This window comes from Amblyomma maculatum, unplaced genomic scaffold, assembly GCF_055883805.1.
Source record: "Amblyomma maculatum isolate TAMU_Amacu unplaced genomic scaffold, ASM5588380v1 scaffold_24, whole genome shotgun sequence".
Taxonomy (NCBI): domain Eukaryota; kingdom Metazoa; phylum Arthropoda; class Arachnida; order Ixodida; family Ixodidae; genus Amblyomma; species Amblyomma maculatum.
This window is the reverse complement of record NW_028146749.1, coordinates 1,028,819-1,052,883: the sequence shown is the minus strand read 5'-3', so window position 1 is coordinate 1,052,883 and position 24,065 is coordinate 1,028,819. Positions and strand designations below refer to the sequence as shown.

The window sequence follows — 24,065 nt, the reverse complement described above, 5'->3', positions numbered from 1 at the left end:
TATAAAATCAAGTAGAGTGTTACACTTGCTTAATATGTAGTGATTATTGTGAGAAGAAGTAAATGAGTTCCAGTTGATACCTGCAGTATTAAAATTGCCTAAAATGAGAAGTTTGTGTTTGCTATGACGAGTTATACATGTTCGATTCAGAGCAGAACATCATCATAGGCTGGAGGAGGAAGACTCGGAGGAATGTACAAAGCTGCAAGTAGAAGATATTCATGTCGATTTAAAGTGAGCTCAAGCCACATACATTCTTGAACAGTTTCCAGATCGGACCGTCGACCACACTGCAAAGAACTGTCAATAGCAATGAGCACTCCCCCTCCTCTTTGTTTTGGTCCTGTTTCAGGGCGGTCGCTTCTAAAAACAGAGTAATTATTAGGAAAGAAATACTGGAAGGGATATCGCTTGACAGCCAGGTTTAAGTAACTACAACAGCGGTGTAACAACAGGCCAAAACGCTAGAAAAGAATTCAGATTCCTTAGTCCGAAGACATCGGGTGTTTTGATAGTTCAGTTCAGTTCAGTCGTTCAGTCGTGTCCGACTCTTCGTGACCCTATGGACCATATCACGCCACGCTTTCCGGCATCTCACTATCTTCCTAACAAAACATAACTGACGCCAACAGTCTGCAAGCTTTACGAAAACATTCTCGCCACTCGCTTATCGTGGTGGTTGGAATTCCATGATTGTTATCCAGAATCCCAAATTGGCTTCCGCCGCAAATAGAAACGGAGGACGGTCTTGCTACTTTGGATGCTGACGTGCTTCACCACTCTCCGCACAGTCATCTTGTTAGAACTGTGATCGCTACAGATATAACAAAGGCATATGATAACATCCTTCACTCAGCCATTATTGCCTCCCTACAAACTCTTGGTCTTCCTCGCAGGTTTCTCCTCGCCATCCCCGCCTTTCTAACAAATAGAACATTCAGTGTGCGTGTCCATGGAAAGCCCTTTGGTCACTTCCCCTCAAACAGAGGAGTGCCCCAGGGCTCCGTTCTCGCCCCTACTTTATTTAATGTGGCCTTCATTCCACTTATTCGAGCCCTAGAGGCCATCCCTTCTATACGGGTGCTTGTGTATGCCGATGATATAACCTTATGGTGCTGTCACCCAGATACGTCTGTCCATCAGGCGGCCCTCCAGCATGCGCTGGATGTATTGACATTTCGCCTCCCTCCTTTGGGCCTAACTCTTTCGCATACAAAATCCTGTTTCATTCGAATTGGAAATAAAGCTGGCTTACGGAAAGCTCCCAATATAAATTTTATGATAGATAATACCCCAATTCCTCAGGTACAAACCGTTCACATTCTTGGTCTTCTACATTCCTCTGGGACTGGCACACCGTGGCTGACAGCCATCCGTAAGACCGCTCACGCTACTTTAGGTCTCATTCGTCGCATAGCTATGCGCTCTGGCGGCGCGCGTGCTCACACGGCCCGCCAGCTTGTTCGCTCTGTCCTCCAGCCACGTATAATATACCAGGTACAGTTTCAACGTCTCACCCGCAGACAGTGGGACTCCCTTGAGGCCATCAATCGTGAGGCTATGCGTGCAATAACGTACCTCCCCCGCCTAACACCCATACCAGTACTTCAGGAGTATGCCCAGCTAAATACGCTCACTGAACTCGTTGATCAGCGGATGGCAAACAGAGCTCACAAACAGTCTTTACAACTACATCATTTAAGGACACTACCTCCATGGTCGTACTGCCAGCTCACGGACAATCGCCCCACTGCTTCCCCGTCGGTATCATCCGCACATCTGCCTGAAGGGTGCATATTATATACCGATGCATCACATACTGCAGAGCGAGGAGTTACTGCCGTGTATAGTCCCTCTCATCCGCATCTCAACACTCACGTGACATATACCGCGGATACGTGCACCCCTCTGGCACTGGAACTTCAAGCAATTCACAATGCTATACATTCCCTCCCACCAGTTCCTACATTCAATGCAGTTCATCTTTACACAGACTCTCTCACTGCCCTTAAACAGCTTAAGGCCGTTCGACGCACATTCCAAATAACACAGTCCATACATTTGCTATGTTCAAAGTACCCATGTCCTATTCGCATACACTGGATTCGCGGCCATGCTCGCGATCCACATAACATACAAGCAGATGCTATGACGCATATAAACACATCAGACGATCCACCACCTTCCCCTCTTCCCCCAGATCCGTTCCTGTCCCACGTTTCCGATTCGCAAGTTCTGCGCCACCGAACACGCGCTCTCATTCCTCCGTGTTCGCACCCTCTCCCCCGTAGTCTTACTAGGCAGGAGGAGGTGACAGTGCGCCGGATCCGGGCAGGGGCGGCTCTGACCCCATCTGTTCGACATCTATGGCGGGAAAAAGACCTACCAGTGACTGACAGGTGCCCTCACTGTGACACTCCACCTGACGTCTGCGATGTGCGCCACTTGTTGTGGACGTGTCCATCAACAACGCACATCAGTAACGGATAATCATGAAGGTGGGCCTGCGGTGGAATCGCGATAGTGATTATGAGAAATGGACAATGGACAATCGCTATACTGCCAACCTTCTCGAATTCATAAGCACAACTGGACTGCACTCCTTCTTTTAACTTTCTATCTCCTGCATCCCATTCCCCTTTCTCAACTGATGCCTTGTGGCAAACTCTTCGAAAAAAAAAAACTTCATCTGCAGCGCCTCGAGGATGCTATCTAACTATCGCGCGATTTCAACCCTGCCCATGATGACTAACGGAGTGAAACACAAATGTGGTAAAAGAAAACAATTGCAATTCCAGTTGGAGCCAGTAGGAATTCATCAGGGAACAAACTGGCATCAATCAACTGAGAATAGTTCCCTTAAATCAATTAGACGAGGTTAATTATCACCTGCGCCGTCGGAGTCGATGATTACTAATGTCTTGCGCATATGTCATACCATTTCAAAAAAAGAACGCGCGAAAATATCGTGTCTGCAGCCCGTGCCATTCGGAGCTAGAAGACGAAGTGCGAGAGGTGTGTTGTAGGCTGCGACGAAGAGAAAGAACAGGGCAGGGACCAAACACGAGGAACCGTTCATTTTAAAGCGACCTGTACGATGTCGAAGGAGGAGACTTTTGGATTGGACCCTGCAATATGGGTTCAATCAGTCAGCGACGGCAGACGGCTGCCTGCCACAAGCACCCATTTTCTCTACGGTGAGCAACAGGGCGAAGCCAGCGTCGACAGCGGCCTCAACAACGCGGGCGTCAACACGGCCCACCCCACCCCTGCGTCGCCCATCTGGGGCCAGCCGCGGAACCCATTCGGCGCATTCAGAGGAACGCCTACTCCAAGGGCAAGCGCTCAACACGGCGAGCCATTCAGCCGTTATGGACCTAGTACCTGGACAGCCTCGGAATGGCTTCCGCAACCTCGGGCTAGTTTACCAACGTCATTGCCGGGAGCTTATTGGCGCCAGCCCCTACTTCTTATGCCGCCAGCTCTTCCAAATGGACGAGCTTTCCGTGGGAGCATGAGGTTTAGGCCGTATGACCAGCGCGGGAGACTACACGACTTCCGATTTCCACAAGGCAACCAAGGCGTGGAGACGCAAGGAAGCCATGGTATGTCTGAGACATCTGAAAGGATATTTCATCAGACGTCGACGGGGAGCAGCCTCTATACCTCGCCACCACAAGAGACACGAAAAGATATACCAGAGGAAAGTGCAAGGGGCACCCGTGATTTAGGACGCAGGTGGGAGAACAGCTCTGCAGCTAGTGATTTGAGGGTTGGCGGAAGTGACAAAGACATTGAAAGTTCCAAGAAGAGAGACGAGGCAGTGTATGCAGCCATCGGCGCGGCAGTGAAGTCCTGGAGAAGGCTGGCTTCATATCAGAACAGCGAGCGTGAGCCGCAAGAACCCGCGAGGACGGCCAGTTGAAGATATGCATCAAGTAGTGGTCACAGAAAAAATAATCTGGTACCACATCAGCAAAATCAGTCATCCAGCTAGGGCTCTAGAATCAAAGTTCACCATAAATAAGACTGAAATTAGGTGATGCTAGCTGGACTTGGCAAAATTAAATGATTCCTTGCAATGAAACCCCTGGACTACCTCTGCCATTTGAAGTCAGATGAGATATCTACAGTGCATTCATTGAGTGGAGAAGCATCAGACACCACAACCAAGGCTGCGTGATTCGTGTGTTCAGAACTGTCAAAGGTCGAAATTAAGCTGTGACAAGTAACTATGCCTAATATGGAACTGATGTCTCGTGGTGGTCTAAAATCTGCCCACTTGGCTACATGCACCAAAAAATGTCATCAGGAAGATGGCATCTCTGAATAAGATTAGGCTTTCATATCCGAGGACGGTGATTACTGGCTTGCTGAATGTTTTAGTCCATACTCAGATTGGTACAAAGAAACGGAGTCCATTAAGTGGACGTCACCTGAAAGTGATGACGAAGACACAACTGTACTAAATTATAGCTTTCATACACTGCGGAATCTGCCAAAATTACTGTCGTGCCGAGACACTGGCTGGTACTTCATAATTTTTTTCTCCTTAGAAGCGTAGCAAGGAACAAAAGTTCACTACTGGCAACCACCTGTTCCAGAACCGCAGTCAGGGGGACCAAAGATACCCCGTCTTTACTGCTAGTACTGTTAGAACAGCAGTACTTTCAACACGTTCTGGCATTGACTTCCATGATGACTTAAGATGTGAAAAACTGAGCTCTTGCGCTGTACTATGTAAAGGACGTACAGGAGTCAATACAAGGGAGGCCAGTTCTGCTGAGGCGCACAAGGTTCTTAGGACTTTTGTGAAGTGCAAATATTCGTGGAACGGGCTACAAGAACTTGCAAAGCTTCTGCGGATGTTGTGAGGATTGGGACTATGCAGACATGCAGAGACGCAGGAACACCGGACTTGGTCATTGGTTAACATCTCTAGATTTTACATTTTGTCGAAACAGAAGCCTTGTATTTGTGTGCTTGTTCTCTCACTTCTGTGTAGCCGTTGTAGTGGTTTTGCCAGACTTTTGATATGTTGTGTTGTTTGACTTTAGTGTATCGCTTTACACTGCCATGACTCGTGATAAAGATATTAAAGTGCATGCATTATTAATCACAATTTCAGCTGTGTTGATGTTGTATCAGCCCTTAGCAAACAGTTACCCCATGTACATGCGTGGCATAATATCCCTGTGATGTGTCAGTTGCCTCTTTTTCCCAAATTGATCAATATTTATCGACAAGGTAAACCCTCTAAGCCTTCCGTGGGATACTCGCATATGTGCCATAAGACAACCTGCAGCCCTTAGAGGAGGGGTGTAAATCATGTCGAGAACGTGTTAGAAAATCGGATTAAGGTCCTCCAATTGAACGCTTTGTTTTCCGAAGTCTTTCTGCCACTTCTAAGAGCTAAAACCTGCCAGTTTGGATGAAGAATTGTTCGCAAATTAAAAAGAAAAGCATATTACCTGTTTAAGCACAGAGCATGCCCGTCACTACTCACATGTGAACTGAAACATGAAGGATAATGAAATTTTAATATAAAAAATGGCTAGGTGGTTTAAAATAGCTAAGCGAGAAACATCGTGCAGTTATGGAATGCTTCATACGAGTTCTTGCCTGTCTTTGGTCAAGTTGTCGCTGGCGTTCGTAGGTGTCATGGGAAAGTTTCGCACCAGTGTGCTCTTTGTGTCGAGTGCTCGCTGAGCTTGGCGATACTCTGTGCCAGACATCGCAAATGATCCCTGGTTATAGTCTCCACGCCGATTCGAGAAAGCCTGAGGCCACAGCCTGTTACATGTATGTGTTAGCAGCTCTGTAGCACCCCTACAAGCAAACTTGTATGTTTGTGAGTGAACAGCCTGTGGGAGTACCTTTGTTTTGATTATAATGCCAGAATATATTGATGGAAGAAATAAACGCAGTTCGTTGTGAGCTGCCTTGCCATTGTCTTACCTACAACGAATTGGTGACAAGAACGAAGAAATGTGGACAATGAGATGGAAAGGAACAAAATGCAGTGCACCAAGGCAAGGATGAAGAAAGAAGACATACACAGATGAATCGAGGGGTTCGAAAGGGATGGCGAACAGTGGCTCGCTTATGTGGGGAGTGTGAAAATCCATCACCAACAATGTTTGCGCCGACAAGTGCCATCTTCGTCAGTTGCTGAGGCTCAAGGACCTATGTGTTGTTGCAGTATCTTTCCAAGCCCAAGGTGCCGGAAGACGTTGCTGAAAAAAGTTCTTTCCACCCAGGGCAATTACTTCGCTCCGAAATTGCTCACCCTCCCGCAGCGTTTCCGAATTAAGTCAGGTGCATTGTGATTTCTAGTTTGTGAATGATTACGTGGCAGCGCTGACAGGTTTTTCAGAGTATTGCTTATATATGTAAGGGCTAGATAGAATGATTCGGGAGAAAATTGTGTGTTATTTCAACCATACAGCAATTCCGACCAGTCTTCTTGAACCAAACCCTTCAACTGGCTTACATCCTCCATCACGCAACCACAAGGGTGTGTTACCATTGTGAAAACAGGAATTACTTAACATCGCAATGCCGACATGCGAATACATGGTTTCACTGTTAGGAGGGACATATCAGAGCTGTGCACAATTGATGGGATACTGGAACGCCAACTAAAGTATTCGTTGCAAAGAAGAAGCGGGCGGCGCCGGCTCCTTGTGCTGCACATGAGGACAAATTATCCTGCCTGATGAGCTTGGCCAAACAATTCTTAGTGGAGCTTCTGTCCCAAAACACTTTTTGGTGTCTCATCATAACAGACGAACAGATCAATTGAGCGCCATGGATCGCCAAAAGCTAAGGAGGGTTGCCGCAAGCAGGTCCACAAGGCCCCGCTATCTGTCATGGCTGAAGCGTAACTGAACAGGTCAGGAGTGCCCTAACGGTTTAGCTGTCAGGTAAACTTATTGAGCGCCAGATAACATTGAAGAAATTACATCTGTGTTTATGCGATAACCGAGTACTGGGAATTATAAAAAGAATGTTCCAACCAAAACAAATTTTGAATTGACTGAAAAACAAAGCACACATGACACGCAGCGCTGTCTTCTGATTACTAATATGCCGCACACGTAACGGTACAGTCGTGCAGATGCTAATGCTTATTTTAGCAATGTAGACGTTGTGAAAGTGCCTTTTTTTGGGCAATATTTACTGTTATGTGCGCAATGTTATTTATGTCAGCATCTTTTTATCGGTAAGCAGAGTTCATAGTTTTCTCAGTGCGTATATGCTTTGTACCAGCTACACCTGTGTAAGCAGCATCGGTAGTATATGTGCATACCATGCCACACCGAAATGTAACATTGTACATTTTTGTGTGCTATTTTAAGTTTATTTTGCCATCATTCACACTTCATTAAAGAAAAGTGTGGCATTGCAGATGGCAGGAACGCATTGCGCCTCGGCCAATCAGAACGCCGAAGAAGCGGAACACACTTTGCACACGACAGCATGAGCCATTAATAGCTTTCGTCTTAAAAGCGGTCTCCTTCATCCGGCTGCTGATCAGGCGAACACTAAAAGTGTGAAGCTGAACATCCGGGTGACCCACACGCATCCAAGCTATACACATACGCACCTGCTTTCAGGGCGCGCCGCGAAACGAAATTTTGTTCATTCGTGTGCTCCGTTCTATTTTGGGGGAACTAGTACGGGTGTTGCCTTCGGGTAGAGGCATCCCTGTGGAATCGGTGTCAACAACACGACGATCCCATTGTTCGAGTACAATGCCTTGTTTAGCAAGATAGTTACGTCGTTGGCGTGCCTACGCGCAGAACACCCGACAGTGATGGTAATGGAATGGATGCTTCGAGGGCCTTTAGAGGGGTGTGGCGGGGAGGCCGGTTATAGGGTTGTAGAGCGCAAAGCTGCTCGAAATATTACCTGAAAAGCGGCTTCATGACGCTCGGTGCTACGCGCCTCGCCCGCAGCCGCGCCATGGACTCGGAGGAAGAGCCACTGAGCAGCCGCGCTCATGATGATCGTTGGTTGGCTGCACCCACGGTGTAGGAGTAGATTAGGTGAGAGAACGGCCCCGTCCAGCCCTCTGCCGAAGAATCCTACTTCTAAAGGCTGCCGACAGATGGCGTGAGCAACTGTGGCCCGCTGTTAAACGTTGTTAAAACAGTCATAACGAATAAACAGTCATAACGAATAACAGTCATAACGAATAAGCAAATTCCGGACAGCTGGCGGCAGAGTAAGATGAACTTGATTGTTCCTGAAGCTCTGGGGTTTAGAGATACCAGTGGCTGGGTGAATGAACCTGAGGTGGAAGCTAGCAAAAAACGATTGGAGGATTGGTGGCTCAAAAGCGGATAAGTGACAATGTTAGCAATGTAGAAACAAAAATTTAATAAATAGAATGATGGTTTAGTTAACCAATCTAAATCAAAAATTAAAATATAGGGAGAAAAATGAGCATGATAGCTACTGCTACCACCCCGTTTCAAAGGGGACGCTCCTATATTCCATCCATCCATCCATACATCCGTCCGTCCGTCCGTCCGTCCGTCCGTCCGTCCGTCCGTCCGTCCGTCCATCCATCCATCCATCCATCGTCCGTCCGTCCGTCCGTCCGTCCGTCCGTCCGTCCGTCCGTCCGTCCATCCGCCCGCTCCGCGAGCGGCGCTATGGGTGCTGCCGGCATGCATTTGGCCCCACTGTGTCAGTATGCGCTTTTAAACCTTTCTCCTCTGGTATTTAGCTTTGGGGATGTAAGTAATGCTTTATATACAAGAATAATTTTACTTCGGTTAAAGTAGAGCGTCAAAACCAAAGCTAACACGGCATTGGCGGCACGAGTGTTAATAAAACACACATTTTGTGTCGCATTGCACGCTTCACACTAAAGCTCAACCACATGAGGCGAGAATTCGCGGCCGCATGCCGCGCGACGGCGTCGCGCGTGAGGGGCTGAAAGGCGTCAAAGCATTGACGCTCGTCGCTGTCGCTCAGCTTCTGGGTTTTTAGGAAATTTCGCGTGTCTCCCGGAAGCAGCTAGCGTGGCAGCCAATCGCAGAAGGCTTTGGGGTACTGAACTTCCATCCTGGCTTTTTTTGTAAGTGAAGTTTGTTTTCCTAGTCCGATTTGAGTGAAGAATCTGCAGACGCCCACTTCGTCTGATCCTTGCATATATGAACGCATCGATCAATTCAGTTCAGTCGTTCAGTCGTATCCGACTCTTCGTGACCCTATGGACCATGTCACGCCACGCTTTCCGGTCTCTCACTATCTTTCTAACATCGCATAACTTCATAACTTCCTACCCCTTCTCCGGCGACCCTCAACCTTTCCCAGCATCAAATCTTTCTCCAGCGACTCCTCTCTTCTCATCAGATGACCAAAGTAGCTGAGCTTTAACTTTAGAATTTGACCCTCCAATGAGCAGTCAGGGTTTATGGTCGACAATATCGACTGATTTGATCTTCTGGCAGTCCAAGGAACTCTCAAGAGTCTTCGCCAGCACCACAATTCAAACGCGTCAATTCTTGGCGGTCAGCCTTTTTCACAGTCCAACTCTCGCATCCATACATCACAACTGGAAAGACCATAGCACGAGTTATACGGATCTTGGTTGGCAGACTAATGTCTCTACTCTTTACTAGGCGGTCAAGGCTAACCATTGCTCTCTTTCCCAGAAGCAGGCGTCTCCTAATTTCATGGCTGCAGTCTCCTTCCGAGGTAATCTTGAAGCCCAAGAAGAGAAAATCTGTCACAGCTTCCACTTCTTGTCCCTTGATGCTCCAGGACTTGATAGGGCAAGACGCCATGATCTTTGTCTTTTTAATGTTTAGTTTAAACCCAAAGTTCTCACTCTCTTCTTGTACGCGCATCAGAAGTTTCTTGAGTTCCACTTCACTTTCTGCCATTAAAGTGGTATCATCCGCATATCTAAGGTTGTTGATACGTTTTCCAGCAATCTTCACTCCAGCTGAAGACTCGTCCAGACCGGCCTTCCTCATGATGCACTCTGCATATAGGTTAAATAGGCAGGGCGACAGTATGCAGCCTTGCCTCACTCCTTTCTCAATCGGAAACCAATCCGTAAGATCATGCCCAGTTCTGACTGTGGCCTCTTGCCCTTCATACAGGTTCCTTAGGAGACAGAGGAGGTGAATTGGAACTCCCATCTCTTGGAGAGCTTGCCACAGTCTGCTGTGATCTACGCAGTCAAACGCTTTCGCATAATCAATAAAGCAGAAGTAGATGGGTTTCTGGAACTCTTGCTTTTTCCACGATCCAGCGAAGGTTGGCAATTTGGTCTCTAGTTCCTCTGCCCTTGCGAAACCCAGCTTGCAAGTCCGGAAGCTCCCGATCCACATACTGCTGCAGCCTACCTTGAAGGATTTTCAACATCACCTTGCTAGCATGCGAAATAAGCGCGATCGTGCGGTAGTTGGAACAATCTAATTGGCACTGCCTTTCTTTGGAATGGGGATGTAAAGTGACCTCCTTCAATCCTGTGGCCACTGCAGGGTTGTCTAAATCTTCTGACATGATGTATGCAGAATGTTAACGGTGTCATGGTTGAGGTTTTGAAGCAACTCAGCTGGAATGCCATCAATTCCGCTAGCTTTGTTCTTAGCAAGGCTGGCTAAGGCCCATTCAACTTTACTCTTCAGGATGCCCGGCTCGAGATCAGTAATCACAACCGTTTTATGTTGGGTTCGCACATTCGGGTCCTTCTTGTACAGTTCTTCTGTGTATTCCTGCCACCTCTTCTTTATCTCTGAGGCTTCAGTGAGGTCCTTGCCTCGTTTGTCCTTTATCACGCCCAGCTTAGCACAGAAGCTTCCTTTGATATCTTTGATTGTCTTATACAGAGCTCTTGTGTTTCTTAGCTGGCTGTTGTCTTCAACTGCTTGGCACTGCATGTTCAGAAAGGCATTCTTATCTCTCCTTGCTATTTTCTGAAAATGAGAAAACATGACGATGAAGTTGAAGGCCCATGATCTGCCAGGAAACAATGGGGTGGCTCTGAGAAGGACTTTTATATTGGCAGTAGTAAGGATGGCAGTCTTCTGCTTTGTGGCTCTTCACTTCGCAGTGACAACACTGGTGTATACTGCACTAACACCTACTGTAGTTTTGACCATGCTGTCAGTTATTCTGAGAGCTGCGGCGGTGAGCATCAGCCAGTGCTCTAAGTTTCAAGTGTTCATTTGTAAAAGATGTGTTCTAGATCCTGCTAAAGAGTCTTGTATTATCCAATTGAGTTTCCAGAATTTACACTTTCTCTAGAAGCCCTCATTCCATTTAGGCATCTTTTCGTTCTTTCCAATTAGAATTTTCAGTCCTAATTGAATTTCTATAATCAAATGTCTTCCAGTTTCCAGATGACCTCCCCGCTGGAACAAGTACTTAGTCCCAACTGCATAGTTTTAACTCTCTGTAAAGAAGCAATTTATTTTTGTTATGGGCTGCTAAGTTATGGTCATCTTACGGATTAGAATTGATATTCCTAATGAACATCCAAACTGAATGGACAATTGTTATGCATGGTGAAACTGGAATTCAAACTACATTTCAATGATGCATTGTGTGTGCGCTGGCTACGATGTTAAAGGAAGCTGGTGCATTTCGCTCCCTAGTAAAAATACACCCAAAAATATTAGATTTCAATAGGCTTTGCAGTTAAAAATTTTGCAACTAATTTCAAAGTCCAATCTGGAGTCAATGATTTCAATTCGAGCATATTAGATAGTCTCGAGAGCTAAATTAAATGTTTCAGAGAGCAACTCATGCACTTAGGTCCTGGACCCATTTACAAAGGAGCAGCAGACGTTAGCTGCAGAGTAGGATAAAGAAATTTACACATTATTTAAAAAAAGTGCGAGAATTAGAGACCCTATGTCTAGAAGATCTTTTAATGCGAAAGTATTACTTCGCTATGTTTATTTATTTATTTATTTATTGTAAGTACCTACAGCGCCCATGAGGCATAATTGTAAATGTAAAGAAGATATAAGGAAACTTGTTAGCAAGGTAACACAACACACTGATAGAACACTAAATGAATTCTCAAGTAGTATAAGTCATAACATAAAATACATTAACACAGCGCTGGCAAATGCACAGATTTCACAGATTTCTGTCCGCACACCGCGTCCGCACACCGAATCCGCAGAACGTGTCTGCAAAATCATGTCCGCAGCTGTTCTGAGTAATTGAGAAGTGGTGGAGGTTAATGAGTGGTGTCAATCGATGGAGGGTGATGTATACGTTGCAGCAGCGTCCGTTCTTTTGCATTGCTCCAATGCAGATTCTGCAGTGCTCTTTAACTTTGCAACATTTCTGATTTTACAACCCTAAAAAGTGTACAGGGTGTTGCACAATTAGACCCGCGCTGTAGAATGCTTCTCCCGGCTAAACCGCGGAATCCTTGCAGTTCATATTTCGCACAGAAATCGCATTTTGTCGCTAGTATTTTTTAATACTAAATTTGTTTGTGGTACTTGCCTTATTCGATCAGAAGAAGTAAAATATTCCCATCGCCTGCGGCGGCGGCGACTCCAGACGAACCGCTGCCCCAGCGATGGGACTGGTGGCGCCACCTCATGCTGCTAACAACAACTCTGTAGCAGGAAAAGAGGGGGCGAGCGTTTCTGGCAGAAGGTTTGAGTTGTTGTAAGCAGCATGAGGTGGCGCCACCAGTCCCATCACTGGGGCAGCGGTTCGTCTGGCGTCGCCGCCGCCGCAGGCGATGGGAATATTTTACTTCTTCTGATCGAATCAGGCAAGTACCACAAACAAATTTAGTATTAACAAATACTAGCGACAAAATGTGATTTTTGTGCGAAATCTGAACTGCAAGGATTCCGCGGTTTAGCTGGGAGAAGCATTCTACAGCGCGGGTCTAATTGTGCAACACCCTGTATTCATAGCTGTTTTCACAATTTCAGGAATGCCTGTTTAAGTTCATTCAGTGAGACCATTAGGCTGTGTTTTATTTATTGTACGTTGCACCAAGTGTGAAAGTGCGGGAGAAACCAGAGGTTGGAGTTTTGAGTTAAAAATGGAGTGGCTCTAAATTGCAGCAGTGCAATCGAGCAAAGAAAGCTTTTATTGTCCTGCCAAGAAAAATAGGAAACATGCAACAAGTGGCATTCATAGTTAAAGATAATTATAGGGGGTATTCACATGACGTCAGTATGCAGCCGACGCCATCTTTGCGTCCTGTTTTGACTAGTACTAGTACGGGGCGGCGGTTAGGTTAGCTGTTCGTGCGCATCCGTTTGCTCTGTCACTCTGCCTTATGCCAGCACCGTTGTTATGAAAACTCAATCGGTATCATGAGTGACAGTTCGATTTATCAGCAAAGTGGGCGCGATGCGGACAGAGACCTGTACGAAACAAAACTTTGGTACCAACCCGTGTGCAGTCGATATGCGCAACTGCACGGTAAGCGTCGGCCTGTGCCCACGCATAAGTATGTGCGACATTCATGAATTTCTCGTCCTACAGACGAGCTTCATCACAAGAAACCAATCGCAAGTCTACTGGCCACTCGAAGAACGCAACGACGCAACTACGTTACAAGCGGCTGGGTTAAGAGCCGCGGTTGAAGCAGACGAACTCGCTTTTTGTGCAATTACGTGCGTGCCGTCCAACGTTTATATTAACTAAACCGCTGAGTTTTTGTAGCTGATATTCTGCATAGAAATGGCGTTTAGTAGTCAGTATCTTTTATACAAAACTTGTTTGGTGTACTTGCTTTAATCGATCAGAAGAAGTCGGATGTTTGCATCGTCTGTGGCGGTAAGGAAGCAAAAGAAACCGCTGCGACACGCCACAGCGATGACACCGGTAGCGCCACCTCGTTGCCTTGCGGGCTCGAAATAACTTTTTGCAACAAAACTCTTGAAATACAGCGCAGTTTTGGCCAAGCTAAACTTAATTTGTTATTAGAGATAAATTTGTTTATAAAGTTCATCAAACCTTCTGCAAAACAACTCTGCCCGCCTACGTTCCTTCGCCGAACCTGCATGCGGTCTGCTTCGATTAGCAGCCGACACAGACGATGCGAACATCCTTCTTCTGATCGAATGAGGCAAGTACGGGAACACAAAGTTTAGCGAGTTCTCTTTGAAGGAATTTATTGCAACAAAACACGACGAGGAGGTGTTGGCGGCGCGCTGCATGCATGCGCATGACTGGAAGCGATACATTGCCGCGCTGCTCTTTTACCGGGAATGTGTCTTCCGAGTGCGTGAAGAACAGTCGTGCACAGATAGTGACAAGAGCTGGCTGCTAGGGCACATCCGGAAGATTCCAGTCCAGCCTAGTTCGACATACATTTCTCATATTCCAATTGTGCGGTTGTGCTGTGCCAGCCATACGTGGCGTCGCATCTCGGGGAAGTGTCTCGTTCGGGTGGAGTTGTTCGTGTGTACTTCCGGAATCTTAAAATGCCGAGGTCTTTCGCGCAGCTCTTCAGCTTCCGTTGTTTACACTGTGCACGCGTCTCTTACAGCGATAGCTCAATAAACAACATATAGCTGCGGGTGCAACTGCTTGTAGAACCGCACGACAGCACTTGATACGTACGTTCGCCCTGTTCGTTCCGTGGACACAAAAATGGCCGACTGCGCCTCAATTACCCACAATGCACCCCGCACAGCGCGTCAGTGAATACCCCCTATACTGTATTCTGCACGGAGGTGTCATGTCGTAAACCGGCAGTCAATATCGGTTATGTAAGAAACACACATTTAATTTACTGAGAATTATCATTTTATTGATATTTGCTCTTGTTGTGCTTGCCCACATAAAACTGCAATACCTTATCTGTGGGGACTTGCATAATTAAAGGCAAGGACAGTACCACATCAAGGTAAAGCTCACTCATTGAAGAAATCTTTTTTTTTTTTTATTTGCAGTGTTGTTTATGTGAATTTCCTATCTCAAATGAAAAAAATTCACACTAAGACTTATGCGAGTTTCTACAAGATCAATATTTTTATTATAGATCGGTAGCCATCTCTTACATCATTTTCTTATTTCAGACTCAAAACAAAATAGTTTTTCTGTGTTTATTTCTTCATGAAATTGGACCAGGCAAACGATTTTTCAAGTAAATAATTTCAATGTAAAACAGTCTCATTGAGATCAAAGCCAGTAATAAACACACTATTATCAGCATACATGATGAGCTGAACACTGTTGTCAATATGAATTATGTCATTTATGTACAAATTCAGCAAAAGTGTGCCTAATACTCTTCATTGAGGTACTAAGCAAAATATATAAAGGATGATTTGTTACGGTTCATCTGATTCCTTGAATGGGACCTGATTCAATTATTTCCAATACCTTTGCGAGTGCTGGTAATTAAAAAAATATCTCTACGAATGTGTGCTCCATGCTCTAGCAGATTTCATAGAGTTCCCCGATAGAATATTGAGCTTTTATATTAGCATTGCATGACATGTTAATTGGATGTGAAGCATGTTTGATGTTCACAAATGCATGCCATTTCCATAATTTCGACTCCCTTAATTGTACGAAATGTTGGCACAGAGCTGAAGTGTTGCCATTGAATTGGACTCCAAATTGTTGACTGGGGGCCAATATCCAAGTTGGAAATGGTCATTTCCGATTTTGATTTGGCCTCAACTGTTTTGTTAAACTTCGAACAAAGCCATTCTGCCGCGGTGCAATCCATCGCTACGTACGTGGTTCGGCTAGAGCAGCTCTTTAGTTACAGAGAGCAATGACAATTTTTATTTAAGAAACAGCCAACAAAAGTGAACTGAAAACATGGCAACCGCTCACACCATACATGGTTACTATACAAAGGCACACTGCACTTGAACCTTGTCTAGGACGCCTAGCGCGTAGGATGCTTTCGTTAAAAAAAAAAAAAAAGAAAAACGGCGTTGTACATGGCATCGAATCCAGTTGCGTACACTTCTGGCTTTTCCCGTGCTCTCGAGTTAAGTGATCCTTGGATGGCGACTATAACCTTCGAAATGTGATGCATTTATAAAAAAAAAAAATACACAGCGGCACAAAGCCGCGGTGTATATTGTAGCCTATCGCGAGGCCTATAGTTTGTCGTCACTGCAGCACTGGAGAGAACGACGCTGGCCACGTGCTAGCTGCAGCAGCTGTGGAATGCACAAGGTAAGTGAGAATTAAGCAGTACAGTACTTTATGAAGCAATATTCAAGACGATTATGCAGTGGTTATATAAAATGTCGATACTTCCATTAACATCGCTGAACAAAGCCGCACCACACTGAGAATACTCTAGCTGTTAACCCTGTTGTATGGGCTTAGCGTTCGTCGCGGCAGCAGAGTGACGCTTGCCACGTGTTCTGCAGCTGCTGCGCGAAGTCTCGGAAGAATGCGTGAGGGAAGCAGGTAATAAGCACTGTAGCACTTTATTGAAACAAATTTGGCACGATTATGCATGCGTGTATGTACGTATAGCCTGGTAAAGAGGCCTAGCGCGCAAGTTATTTTGGTAGCCGCGGCGATTGATACGAAGCCACGTGCAACGTAGAGAGGGAAGAGGAGTACGGGAGGTGCGGTCTGCCAGGAAACATTGGGGCGGCCCTGAAAAGGGCCGTTTGGATGCGCAGCGACGTGACGGCGTGGCGAACACAACGCCCTGCACTCGGCGGCCCTTTGCCGTGCACCGTAAACAGTGGAAAGCGTGGAAAGGAAGGAAAGCGTAGCAGGGGGCGGCAGAAAGTTAGGTGGGCGGATGAGATTAAGAAGTTCGCAGGGGTCAAGTGGATGCAGCTAGCACAGAACCGGGTTAAGTGGAGAAATATGGGAGAGGCCTTCGCCCTGCAGTGGGTATAATCAGGCTGATGATGATGATGATGATGATGATGATGATGATGATGATGATGATGATGATGATGATGATGTAAACAGTGGTGCACTACGTCGTACACAGTGCCTAGTTATATGCTGCCCTGGATGCTGTAGCGATGCTTCTACTGTAGACATTTACGAGGGTTGCGGCGATGATCTTGGAGAGCTGATCGATGCCGCGATCCCTGACATGGGCTGCTGCGTACAAAGAAAATCCTTGGCCTCTTCGCAGCATACAGAAAACGGTGCTGTAAATGAGTAGAAAAAGTTGCATTATGAACATAGCGATTTGATGAATGCGCAACATATTACAAAACCTTCGACAAAGAAATCTGCGTTCTTGTACCTCAATCAGGGTTGAGAATGCGCACGGCAGACGTGCGCCTTCGCATAGCAGTCAGGCAGCGGTTAGTTGCCGACGGCGGATGTTTTCGTGGAGGTCTCCATAGCCGTGGCCGATTTTTTTTCTTTTTTGAACGCGAGGAGCGTCCATGCCACGAGCTGCTGCTGCACGAGGTCCTGGAAGCACGTGGGGAGAGACAAGCGACACAGCACTTATAAATAAGCAAAATGCGAGACAATTTTGCGCAATTTATACTTACCTTGACGGTGTTTGCGATCTCCCGCAGGTCGACGCCATTATCAACGTCATTCCGCCCAACGTACAGCACGGATCGGCGTGCCGAAAGCGCATTCACGTAAACGCGCAGGCCCGCCATCGTCGAGCACCTCGGTGACCGAACGCACCGGTGTCATGCAGATGCAGCAGCGAGATCCGCAAACCGAATGCCGGAATCGCGCGCGTTGCGAGAGCATCTATAAACGTTGGCCAGAGCGGGGGGCACCTAGCGATTCCCTAGTATAGTGAACTAGAATAGGTGTAGTGGGGCGAGGGAAGCGCCGCGCCAGCGGAGCGCGTGAAGCAAGCGGCGCTGCTGCGCCTTTCACTTGGCAGCCTCCTCATACTCGGGAGCTCGCTTCGATAGGCGCCGGCTTGTTACACGGGGAGCGCGCTCTGCCTTGGCGTGCTTTTTCAGTGTGTCGTCCTCTGTTATGCTGTTTAACACAGGCGTAATTCCCCAAATCCCATTGTCAGAAGACAATTCAGTGTACCCCGTGACTTTCTCCAGGAAACAGGTAGGGGCCATCCACTGACCGTACGAGAAACGGAACACTTTGTGCGGCAATCTTAGCACGTGCACGCATCTGCGTAGGGTACGCGCGCTGGTTTCAACAAGATCGTCGTGGGCAAGCCTTTTTCCGTACGTTAATTCATATGCGTCTTGATTTCATCTCTGCTGCGCTGTGCAGCCCATGATATTACGAGATGAGCAAACCTCGGCGGAGAAACTATTGTTTTGCTCCTGGATGTAGGACCGGCTACAGTGAAGTGAAGGATGCTCCGAAGTTATCATCATTCGGGGTTCCTGAAGACGAAGCAAGGCGCCGCACATGGCAGCGCAACTTGCACCGTGCCGACAAGCCCCTTGAAATGACGGATGCCGTGTGTGAGCTGCATTTTGAAGAGAAGTATATATTAAGAGACTATGTGCATATCATCAACGGCAAAGAGGTGCGCATACCACGTGGCAATCCATCTCTTTCACCAGATGCAGAATCAACAATTCTGCCCAACCTTCCCGCGTATCTCTCCAAAAAGCCCTCGCGCGAGAGGTCAGCAAGAAAAAGAACGTCTTCGCAAGTGCCTAGCGACCTGTCGGCCAAGAGGCAATGCACACAAGAGGATATATCACCGTATACTACGTCCCAGAATGACGAAGCAGCGGAGTTATGTGAGCCTCGCGAGAGTTATGCGTTTCAGCTAAGCGAAGTCCCTAAACCGTCTGAGCTCTGGGCACTGCACAAGTTTTGGAACTACGATGGTGTTGCTTTCGTCCACGGCTCCCTCAACTGTGAAACACACGCTATCAGCATAGAGAAATCTGTGTTCATGAACTATGGAGACAGCCCAAGTACAGTGCTTTGCCGCACGTTTGTTCGCAAGACACTGATTTCCGAAAAGGTTTTAAGCTCCCTGAGCGAAGGGGAGCAAGTGCTACAAGAGGCAGATTCTTTGCAAATTTGTAAAGGCGTGGGTAGACCAGAAGAGTTGGTCGGTGTGCCGCTCACAGAAAGACTCAAGCAGCAGATATGGGATGCAGATGGCCTTTTTGTGAGCACCAAATGCAACGGAACTGTACATGACAAAGGTGAGCCCTTGCATCAATGCACATTTTGTACTGGTCTAGCCAAATTCTTAATGAGCAACAGAGTTTTACTGATGCATATGTTAAAAAATTAGTTAATGAGGTTTAAAATCAATATGGTTTATCTGTTTGTTGATATAAACAAACACAGGTGTCACAATGTCAAGCAGTTATCGCTGTATCTAGAAAAGCCTATTTTTGAAAATTCTGGTTCACCTTCTGTGAAGTAGCCTTTACAGTTCATTGATATGATCTTATTGCATGTGCGGCATATCGCACTATTGCAGCTGCATGCCATTAAAATACAATAGAAGGATCAACATAAAAAAAGCAATTGACAGCGGCCGGTGTTGCCAAGCAACGCGTAGAAATATATTTTTCTTTTGAATCTATCTACAGGCTCAACATGCATTCCATGCAAGTACCTGCGGAAGGCCCTATTGACACGAAAAAGCCATTTGAAGCGGAGGGTACAAAAGTGCACAGCTGCCACAAAGACCACAAAATTTCGACTTCTGAGCCAGAAAAATCGCCGCATTTCAACCAAGCTTCTTGATCTAACAGCACGCCTGGAGGAAATGAGGGCCAAGAATGCAGTGATTGAAGAAGATGTGCTTGAAAAAAGCATCAGTTGCCTTCCACGAAAACAGCAGGCTAGTGTGCGGCAATGTTTTCAAGCAACAAAAAGGTCAAGCAGGAGGGGTATGCGCTACAACCAGGAATGGATCCTAGAGTGCATTCTGATGAAGCTCAAAAGTCCCCGTTTGTACGAACACATATGAAAGCATGATATCCTTGTGCTACCAAGCAAGACTACTATAAAAAAATATATGAGGTCATACCGGTCATCGTTTGGCTTTAGTGCGACGACAATGAATATTCTAAAGAAGAAGACATCGAGCATGTCAAATTTCCAAAGGCATGGGGGTCTACTAGTCGACAAGATCAAGCTGTCTGAGCACTTCAGCGTGACCTCGTCAGGAGAAGTTCAAGGCTTCATCGGTACTTTTACGAAACCACAGGATAAACACCAACCGTGCGATCATGGTATGGTAATTATGTTCGTGCCCCTTGTAGGAAAATGGGGCCAAATTGTCGGTGTCTTCGCGACAAAAGGAAATGTAAAGGGTGATATTTTATTGAAGATGTTGATCGAAGCTGTTATTATTGTTGAGAACGCCGGACTTTTCGTAGATTACATAACGTGCGATGGGGCGGCCTGGAACCCAAAAATGTGGAGGCTTGCAGGGGTAGGTGCATCAGCAAAGAGTGTTACGTGCAAAGTGGATCATCCCGTTGACAGAGAGAGGAAGTTGCATTTCGTTTCGGACTTCCCTCATCTGATTAAGTGCTTACGAAATGGACTCCAGAGGGCTGACTTTATCGCCCCTGAAAGAAAGGTGATTCGGCACACTTGAAACTACGTATCGCTGTTTGTAATTGAGGAAAACTGCAATCTTGTTTTTGCATTTCTCTAGGTTTCAATGTGGCCTGTTCGAGAAGCATTCCGACGCGACTGCAGCGTGCGGACACTGAAAGTCATGCCTGGACTTACTGAAGCGCATACAGATCCCAACTGTTTTGAGAAAATGAGGGTTTCGTACGCCTTCCAACTTTTCGGGACAAACTTCCTGAGAGGAATGGCATTTTACAAGAAAGATATTGAAAGGAAATGTGGCTCCATCGAAGCTACGCAAGAATTCTTCACGTGAGATATACTACCCATGAATTACTGATTTGTCAGTCGGCATTAGCCTTGCATACAACGTTTGATTTGTGTTTATTTTTGTCTTCTTTTCAGGAAGATAAACAAACTGATAACGGCCATGACGTCAAGGTTTCCTGCCGAAGCACTCAGGCCAGCATCTCCAACAGCTGCCATTCTTGTGGACTTTCTGGACTATTTTGACAAGTGGGAAGCTGGCACCTCTGGAAAACGAGGCTTTCTAAGCGATTCCACAGTGACTGGACTGGCTAGCACGCTATCATTGCTCCAGTACTTGACAGAGGCGCTTCGATTTAAGTACCTAATGACTTCGCGTTTGAGCACAGACCCTGTGGAGCACTTGTTTGGAATAATCCGGCAGTCCAGTGGATGCAATTCCCATCCTTCTCCAGAGCAGTTCCTCATCACAGTGAACTGCCTATCATTTTATAACCTTGCTCGAAGCGTTGACGGGGCCAACGCCACTCCAGAAGCGATAAGTGCCCTCCTGAACGTAAGTGACAAGGAACAAACTAAAACCCCAAAGACAGTCGATGAGCTTCTTCCTCAAGGTAAACTAGACCAGGCTGAGACTGCTCTCGTTAAGGTGCCACCTGCAAATGACCAACACTTGCCATTAGTGGTAGAAAAGAGTGACTCAAGACTTATTTATTATATGGCAGGGTACGTGGCCAGAAAATGTGTCTTAAAACTTAACTGTGCGTCTTGCAAAGACATTCTTCTCGTGGAACCAAATGAGGCAGCAGTGCACCATCTCCCATCCGAGTATACAAAACATTGTGACTGGGGTGGACTTTTATACCCCTCGAAAGATTTGTACTGCTTCGTCGCTGAATTGGAAAATTTATTTACAGAATGTTTCAGCACTGGAGAATTGCACGCCAACAGCATCTCCAACGTGATATCGCTTGTGAGGCAAACATTCATTCATTCTAATGCTGTTGGGTGCAGTGTACACAAGGAAGAGATTAGCATGAAGGTGGTCTCTTTCTATGTCCTTACTCGCTTGCACTTTCTCGTCAAAGGACTGAACAGCGAAAATAGCGCAAAGCGAAAAAGAGCCAAACTTGCTAAGCTGAGCAAGAGTGTGTAAACTTCGCGGCAGTCAGTTCCACCAATGCTGCTTTGCATTTTCTCGGAAATATTTGCTTATTATTGCAAATAAAGCCATTTTGTATATATTTCCAACGCAATCAGACTTTTCACATGCCTATGGGAGCTACATGCAGTGAACGCACGCCAGCCATACGTCACACGGAACGTTTATGACTTTACAAGAGAGGACTATCTGCCTTTCTTCCATAAATGTCTGATGTAAGATTAAACCTCTCAGAGCCCAAATAACTTCAGGAGCATACCTGCCTGATCACCAGGTACTCGCCGAGCTGCTGCGAGCGAGCGCTTGTTGGCCAGGTGAAGGGAGCGGCAGCGCCATCTGTCGGCGTCGGCGCAAACAGCTTCAGCCCGCCGCCTTCTCTCGACCCACTACTCCTATTCTAGTTCACTATAGGCTCCCAAAGCATCGCTGGGCGGCGCTGCGGCTCCTGATGGGCAGCGCCATCTGTGACAGAAAAACACACACTGGGACGCCGCCGGGCCCCGCCGGGGTGGTGCAGTGGTAAGACGCCCGACTACTGTTCCGGAGTTCCCGGGATCGAATCCCGGCCTCGGCGGCTGCGTTTCGATGGAGGCGAAACGAAGTGGCGTCCGTGTGCTGTGCGATGTCAGCGCACGTTAAAGATCCCCAGGTGGTCTAAATTACTCCGTAGCCCTCCACTACGGCCCCCCTTTCTCTCTATCTACTTTCACTCCCACCTTCATCCCTTCCCTTATGGCGCGGTTCAGGTGTCCACAGAGCAAGTGTGACAGATACTGCGCCTTTCCCTTCCCAAGAACCAACCAACCAACGCCGCCGGCTCGGTTCGCTGCCTTCGCGACGTGCGCCGCGCACTTTCTCTCGAACAAGCACGCGCCCTGACGCGCCCCCGCAGACGCATCGCGACATGCCGCCTGCATTGATTGGACAACCTCCCGCGTATTTCCATGGAGGAAACGTAATTATAGGCGAAAAATTTTTATTAACGTCTGCACTGTAGAGCAGACGACAGACGGAGATGAGTAAATATTGATTGTGAATGCGTTTCCCACGTTAGCGAAAACGTTGGAAGTTTATCTCGAGGTAAGTCAGCTATGTAACTATATTGTCGTATATCGTCACGTATCCGTTTAGGCCCGTAACCAGAAGGATGGTTTTTAATAGGGGGTTGATCTAGCAGGAACAGGAGAGCAGGTCCAGAGCACCGAGTGACAGCAGCAGACTTCAGCTTCTTCTCATCGAACGCCACGGGGCCACTTCTTCGAGTCCGCGCACGAGACTCTCGATGAGCAGCCGCCTAGCGGCTGCTATTGCACACGCTACATTATAATATGTTTAAAAACTGCGGAAGTATTATCAGTACTCTGAAATAAAGCTGCTCGCTTCTTGATCATCGTTTTGGCCTGTAGCATGAGATCTATATACGGTTTTGTTTTTATTATTACGACGTTACTAAAGCAAATCTTGCAGTAGAAGAATAAGCTATAGTCCGAAGGAGATGTTTCTTCAAAGGCACGAACGCTAGCAGTCTCAAAAGCACATGCGTGCTCCGCGCGCTGCACGCGACATAACCGGCTCGCTGGCTCGGAAGAAAGGTGAAATCCAAGCTTGTACTACAATCGTGCTTTATTTCGGTTCTTGCTAAATGGTTGTGCTTCATTTATATTTGGTTTGCATTTACGAAACCTGTGACGCGAATAGGGTGCTCCGTGCGAGTAGTGTCAATCGAGCCATAACTAGGATCGCTTTTGTATTGCACTTCCAACATCATGAGACGGCTCAACCCGAGGGAAACAAAAAGTCCTCACTTGGGCAAGTGGGAGACTTGTTTAGCAGAGCTACCCGGATTAATGCTGAGAATGTTTATTAATTCTATATGTTATGTGCACTCAAGTAAGATAATCTGCAGTGCTCTGTTAGCTGAAGGAAAAGAAAATGCACGGGCCTGCTACTGGCTCTGTAGCCGAGTCACCTCCGCTACCTCGTGCGGTTGGTTGGTTGGTTGGTTCATAGGAAGGGAAAGGCGCTGTATCTGTCACACTTGCTCTGTGGACACCTGAACCGCGCCGTAAGGGAAGGGATGAAGGTGGGAGTGAAAGTGGATAGAGAGAAAGGGGGGCCGTAGTGGAGGGCTACGGAGTAATTTCGACCACCTGGGGATCTTTAACGTGCGCTG

General features: G+C 46.8%; 1 non-coding gene and 1 pseudogene across 1 annotated transcript; both read left to right on the top strand.

Annotated features, from left to right (window-relative positions):
• The window catches only part of LOC146170957 (uncharacterized), a 32,055-nt pseudogene extending 11,276 nt beyond the window's left edge, over positions 1-20,779 (top strand).
• Positions 20,780-22,394: 1,615 nt separating this feature from the next.
• On the top strand, positions 22,395-22,466 carry TRNAS-ACU (transfer RNA serine (anticodon ACU)). Its single transcript has one exon. It is a non-coding gene; the product is annotated as a tRNA-Ser (tRNA).
• Positions 22,467-24,065: the final 1,599 nt, after the last annotated feature.